The sequence below is a fragment of the Herpailurus yagouaroundi genome, unplaced genomic scaffold (assembly GCF_014898765.1).
Source record: "Herpailurus yagouaroundi ecotype Mexico unplaced genomic scaffold, PumYag 185, whole genome shotgun sequence".
Lineage (NCBI taxonomy): Eukaryota > Metazoa > Chordata > Mammalia > Carnivora > Felidae > Herpailurus > Herpailurus yagouaroundi.
In genome coordinates, this window is record NW_024412416.1 from 24,153,222 (window position 1) to 24,159,221 (window position 6,000).

Genomic DNA, 6,000 nt, shown 5'->3' on the forward strand with positions numbered 1-6,000 from the left:
GCGTGTCTGGACTGGTGGGTACTGCTTGGCCAGAGTGGCTTTGGGAGAGGGAAACCCTGCCCAATGCTAGTGGCCCAGAGGCGTCCAACATGGCTCCCTGGAGTGCAAGGCCACTGGTCCTGTGCCGTTGCCTGGCGGGACACTGGGACTAAGATCTGTGCACCACGGGTGCTCTTGCAAGGCCCCAGGCCCTCACGGTAGAGCAGCCACACATGCCCCCTAGCCGAAACTCCCAGCACACACTGACACTCCATGCACAGGAACAGGCACATGCTGCTGCTCTTACAGTCCCCTGCGCCTGCAGCTTCTTGCCCATCTGCGGGCAGCCCCAAAAGACTGAAGGACAGGACAGGCAGAGAGGCACAAGGCTTGGTCATGGATTCATTCCATCCTGTATGGTGAGGGGAGCCCCTGGGTACTTTGCTCACTCCCACGGGCGATTGTTCCTCTTTTCTCAGGTGCATTGGACAGGCCATGCTCGCCGTCAGTCGAGAGAAGGCCTCCCTGGCCCCCAAGTGCCTGTGATTGGCGGGACCGCTGGAAAAGGTGTGCCCTGCTATGGGAATCTTACCGACAGGAGCACCCATAAGGTAAGCCATCTCCAGCGTCAGCTGTGCTGCTGGCTTTAGACTTCGGGAATTTGTCGAAGAGACCGCTAATGAAGGTTGCCCCCAGAGCGTGTGGGGTTTTGATCCCAGAGGGGCCTGACTATTCCTCTGGCTCAGTGTCAAGGCTCTGCACGGCCCGGGTGGTGGGCAGACCCTGAGGTCTTCGGCTTGTCCCACTGAGCCATCTGGCCCACCAGGGTCGGCTGTGCAGGTGGCCCCGAATGTGCTCGGATCGATGATGACTCCCTCAACAGCATTCCTTGGAAAGCTGAACAAAATGAGTGAGAACTCCCTACCGTCTTTCTCATCAAAACTGAGGTCCAGCACGTTGTCTACCCCAGGGAAGGTAAGCATCAGGGACAGCTTCCCCTTGGTCACACTCCTTCAAGCACCAGCACCCATGGCCTCCGCCTGGGAGAGCCTCGCTGGTGGCTCATGGTCAGGGAGGCATTTACCACCTGAGCAGGGTTTCCAAGGCATGCAGGTCCTGAGGGGAATGGCCGGCAACTGGGGTCACTGGGACAGCTGGTCCCCAAGGCGTTGGACTTGAAAGGCATGTCTGTGGCACCGGCCCAGGGTGTCGAGGGCTGGGTCCTGTGTGTGCCAGGATGGCCCCACGGCATAAGCTCATGGCAGGGTGTGTTGAGAGGCCAAGCATGGCAAGTTTGGCAGGCCATGGGGGCGCGGGAGCCCCAGCCTGAGGCAGCAGCAATCCCTGGACGAGTCCTTCTCTCACTGACATATGTGGAGCGGCCCCTGGCTTGGGCTGCTGGGCCAAGGCAAGAGGCCAGGATGTGGCACCTACCAGGTTGGGAACATCGGCCCTGCCAGGTGCCACACAAGGCAGCAAACAGTGCCAGTGCTTTGGGCCCAGGGTGGAAGTCAGGATGCCGTGCCGGCCAAAGGCCTGGAAGGTAATGGCACGGTCCAAAGGGGACCACGCCCTGGGGGAGTGCCTGGGCCTGCTCAGCCCTGGTGCCTTGTTGCGTTCCCAGGTCAGTTGTGGGTTACGTAGAGGCCTGCGGCCTCCTCTTGTGGATGGCAAAGTGTAGCTCCCAGGGCCAGCTTCAGGGTGCACTGGTGTGGCACGGCGGTCTCCGTCCTGAGGGCCCTCCTGGCTGCTGGGCTCCGGAGGACGGGTTCCCAGTGGTGGTGTTCCTCAGGGATTTCAGCAGGGCCCTGGCCAAAGAAGCTACTCTGGCTGGGCCTGCCACAGAAACCTTGTCTCCTTGGCACCTTGCTGGTAAGGCAAAAGTGATACTCTTTGATGGTCTCTCCCTTGGAGTCGGGCACAGTGTGTTTCACATCCTCTTGGGTGGGCCACAGATTCCTCTGTGGTGGCCTGGAAGCCAGGCGGGCATGAGAGTTCTGAGGCCAGGTGTAGTACCTTGGCCCCATGGGCCGCTTGGAAAAGGTCAGCCTCCCCTTGGGAACAAGATGTGTTCTCCTCTCAGTGTGCCCCTGGGCTGTGGGGCTGTAGCCTAGCGCTCTCTGTGAGGGCCATAATGGTGTTCCTGGGCCGTGGGAAGGGGCCACGTCACCTGCAGAGGGCCACATCTTTGCAAAGGCCAAAGCCTGTGGGCAGCTGCCCTCCCTAGAGCATCCTGCCACTGACAGGGGCCTGTGTTGGGCGGAGGGCACCAGAGGGACTTTCTGTGCGATGCTATTTCCCTTGTGCCTGGGACCCTGGCGCACACTGGACCTGGCCTCGCCCACGCCCCGGGCGAGAAAGCGCCTGTGGTTCGTCAGGATTGGTACTGGATTCAGTGGAGACAAGACCGGTGTAGCCTAGCCACTCAGGGCATACTGGCAGAGTGAAGAGAAGCAGGCAGCTGTTGTCGTGTGGCCGTCTTGGAGGGCTCTGCATTGGCTTCTGCCCCGTAGCCTGAGGACCAGGGCGGCCAAATTCCCTACAGGTGGTTGTTGGGTTTTCCTTTGACTCCTGAGTTTCCATCCCATCCTGGCGTCCACGGTCCACGTTGACAGGGTGGCTAGTGGTGGGAGAGGATGCGTGTCTGGGCCAGAGGGCTCTGCTTGGCCAGAGTGGCTTTGGGAGAGGGAAAACCTGCCCAACGTTAGTGGCCCAGAGGCATCCAACATGGCTCCCTGGTGTGCAAGGCCACTGAGCGTGTGCCATTGCTTGGCAGGACACCGGGGCCAGGATCTGCACACCAGGCATGCATGCCCTTGCAGGTACTCAGGCCTCCCAACTCAGCAGCCCCATACACCCCCTCCCAGCCTCCCAGCACACATGACCCTCCATGTACACGAAGAGACACATGCTCCTGCTCCCATAGTGCCCTGCGCCCGTGGCTTGTTGCCCATCTGCAGGCAGCCCCAAGAGGCCGAGGGACAGGACAGGCAGACAGACGCAAGGCATAGTCACAGATTCCTTCTGACCTGTGTGGCGAGCAGAGCCCCTGGGTAGCTTGGTCACGCCCGTGGGTGATTGCTCCCCCTTTCTCAGGTGCAGTGGACACACCAGGCTCGCCATCGGCGGAGAGAAGAAGGCCTCCCTGGTCTCCGAGTGCCTGTGGTTGGGGGGACTGCTGGAAGAGGTGTTGCCCGCAACGGGCATCTTGCTGACTGGAGCGAGAAGACGGTAAGCCATCTCTGTATCAGTTGTGCCGCTGGCTTTAGGCTTTCACAAGCCTGTCCAAAAGGCCACTAAGGAAGGTTGCTGGCAGGACATGTGGGGTTTTGAACCCAGAGGGGCCTGTCCTTTAATGGCTCTGCACGTCCTGGGCCATGGGAAGACCCTGAGTCCTTCAGCTTGTCCCGCTGAGCCATCTGGCCCACCAGGGTTGGCTGTGCAGGTGGCCCCGAATGTGCTCGGATCGATGATGACTCCCTCAACAGCATTCCTTGGAAAGCTGAACAAAATGAGTGAGAACTCCCTACCGTCTTTCTCGTCGAAACTGAGGTCCAGCACATTGTCTACCCCAGGGAAGGTGAGCGTCAGGGACAGCAGGCTTCCCCTTGGTCACACTCCTTCAAGCACCAGCACCCACAGCCTCTGCCTAGGAGAGCCTCACGGGGGACTCATGGTCAGGGAGGCATTTACCACCTGAGCAGGGTTTCCAAGGCATGCAGGTCCTGAGGGGAATGGCCAGCGACTGGGGTCACTGGAGCAGCTGGTCCCCAAGGCCTTGGACTTGAAAGGCGTGTCTGTGGCACCAGCCTGGGGTATCGAGGGCTGGGACCTGTGTAGGCCAGGATGGCCCCACAGCATAAGCTCGTGGCAGTGTGTGTTGAGAGGCCAAGCATGGCAAGCTTGCCTGGCCTGTGGGTGGGGGTGCAGAGGCCCAGCCCAAGGCAGCAGCGATCCCTGGATGAGCCCTTTCTTTCCCTGACGTATGTGGAGCAGGCACCTACTCTGGCTGGTGGGCTAAAGCAGGAAACCAGGCTGCAGTACCTGCCAGCGTGGCATCCTCAGCCCTACCAGGCGACAAACAAGGTGGCAAACAGTGCCAGCACTTCGTGCCCAGGGCAGAATACAAGTTTCTGTGCTGGCCATTTGCCTGGATAATAATGGCACAGTCCAGAGAGGGCTGTGCCCTGGGAGACCGCATGAGCCTGCTCAGCTCAAGTGTGTCATAGCGTTCCCAGGTCTTTCATGGGTTCTGCAGAGGCCTCAGGCCTCCTCTTGACAATGGCAAAGTGTGGCTCCCAGGGCTGGCTTCAGGGTGCACGGGTGTGGCACGGCGGTCCCCCTCTTGAGGGCCCTCCTGGCTTCTTGACTCCTGAGGAAGGGTACCCAGTGGTTGTGTTCCTTGGGGCTTTCAGCAGGGCTCTGGTCAAAGAAGCTACCATGGCCAGAGACCTTGTCTCCTTGTCACGGTACTGGTGAGGTGAAAGGGATATTCTGAGTCTCACTTGGACTCAGGCACAGTGTGTCTCATGTCCTCTCTGGTGGGCTGCAGACTACTCTGCGATGGCCTTGCAGTCAGGCACGGGCCTGCGAGGTCTGAGGGCAAGCCCAGTACCTCGGCCCCATGGGCTATTTGGAAGACATCTGCCTCCCCGTGGGAAGGAGATGTATTCTCCTCTCATTGTGACCCTGTCCTGTGGGGCTACAATCTAGCGCTCTCTGTGAGGGCCACACTGGTGTTCCTAGCCTGTCAGAATGGGCCACGTCGCCTACAGAGGGCCACATCCTTGCAAAGGCCAAAGCCTGGGGGCAGCTGCTGTCCCTGGAGCATCCTGACACTGATGGGACGTCCGTTGGGATAAGGGCAACGAAGGAACTTTCTGTGAAAACAGGAACACACTCCTGAGGACGGGCAGCCCAGTGGATGCTCGTTCCACTGCAGCCTAGGGCCCTGGTGCCCATTGGCCCTGGACTTACTGACACCATGGGCAGGAAAGCGCCCATGGTTCGGTCGCATTTGGCACCATATTCGGTGGAGGCTAGGACCATGTAGCCTAGCCATTCAGGGCATTCTGGCAGAGTGGAGAGGAAATGCACCTGTTGTTGTGTGGGTGCCTCGGAGGGCTCAGCTTTGGCTTCAGCCCCGTAGCTGCAGGCCAGGGTGGCTGGCCTAACTGTGGGTGGTTGTTAGGTTTTCCTTGGACCCTTGAGTTTCCATCCTGTGCTGGGGTCCACGGACCACAATGACAGGGTGGCCAGTGGAGGAAGAGGATGCATGTCCGGGCCGAGGGCACTGCTTGGCCAGAGTGGCTTTGGGAGAGGGAAACCCTAACCAACGTTAGTGGCCCAGAGGCATCCAACATGGCTCCCTGGTGTGCAAGGCCACCAGTCCTGTACCTTTGTGTGGTGGGACGCCAGGGCCAGGATCGGCGCACCAGGCCTGCTCTTGGGGAGCCATAGGCTCAAACGGCGGAGCGGCAACACATACCAAGTAAACCAACCTCCCTGTGCACTCAGACCCTCCATACACATGAAGAGATACATGCTCGTGCTCCTACAGTCCCCTGAACCCACAGCTTCTTGCATATCTGCAGGCTGCCCCAAGGGACTGAGGAAAAGAACAGGCAGAGAGGCGCAAGTCATGGTAATGGATTCCTTCTGCCCTGTGTGGAGACTGGACACCCTGGGTAAATTGCCCATGCCCACGGGCGATTGCTCCACTTTTCTCAGGTGCAGTCGACATGCCAAGCTCCCCTTTGAATGAGAGAAGAATGCATCTCTGGCCCACGACTGCCGGTGGCTAGCGTATCTCCCGAAAGAAGTGTGCCCCACTATGCACAACTTCACGAAAGCAGCACCGAGACGGTAAGGCATCTATAGTGTCAGTGGTGCTGCTGGCTTTAGACTTTCCAAAAAACGCCTGAGAGGCATCTAATGAAGGTGGTCGGAAGGCCAGGTAGGATTTGCAACTCAAAGGGGCCTGTCCGTTCCTCCGGCTCAGTGGCGCGGCTCTGCACGGCC

At 59.6% G+C, this 6,000-nt stretch overlaps 2 non-coding genes across 2 annotated transcripts; both read left to right on the top strand.

Annotated features, from left to right (window-relative positions):
* Window positions 1–837: 837 nt before the first annotated feature.
* On the top strand, window positions 838–930 carry LOC121042646 (small nucleolar RNA SNORD116). The gene has a single exon (XR_005796362.1). It is a non-coding gene; the product is annotated as a small nucleolar RNA SNORD116 (small nucleolar RNA).
* Window positions 931–3,442: 2,512 nt separating this feature from the next.
* LOC121042648 (small nucleolar RNA SNORD116) lies at window positions 3,443–3,535 on the top strand. The gene has a single exon (XR_005796363.1). It is a non-coding gene; the product is annotated as a small nucleolar RNA SNORD116 (small nucleolar RNA).
* The last annotated feature ends 2,465 nt before the right edge of the window (window positions 3,536–6,000 follow it).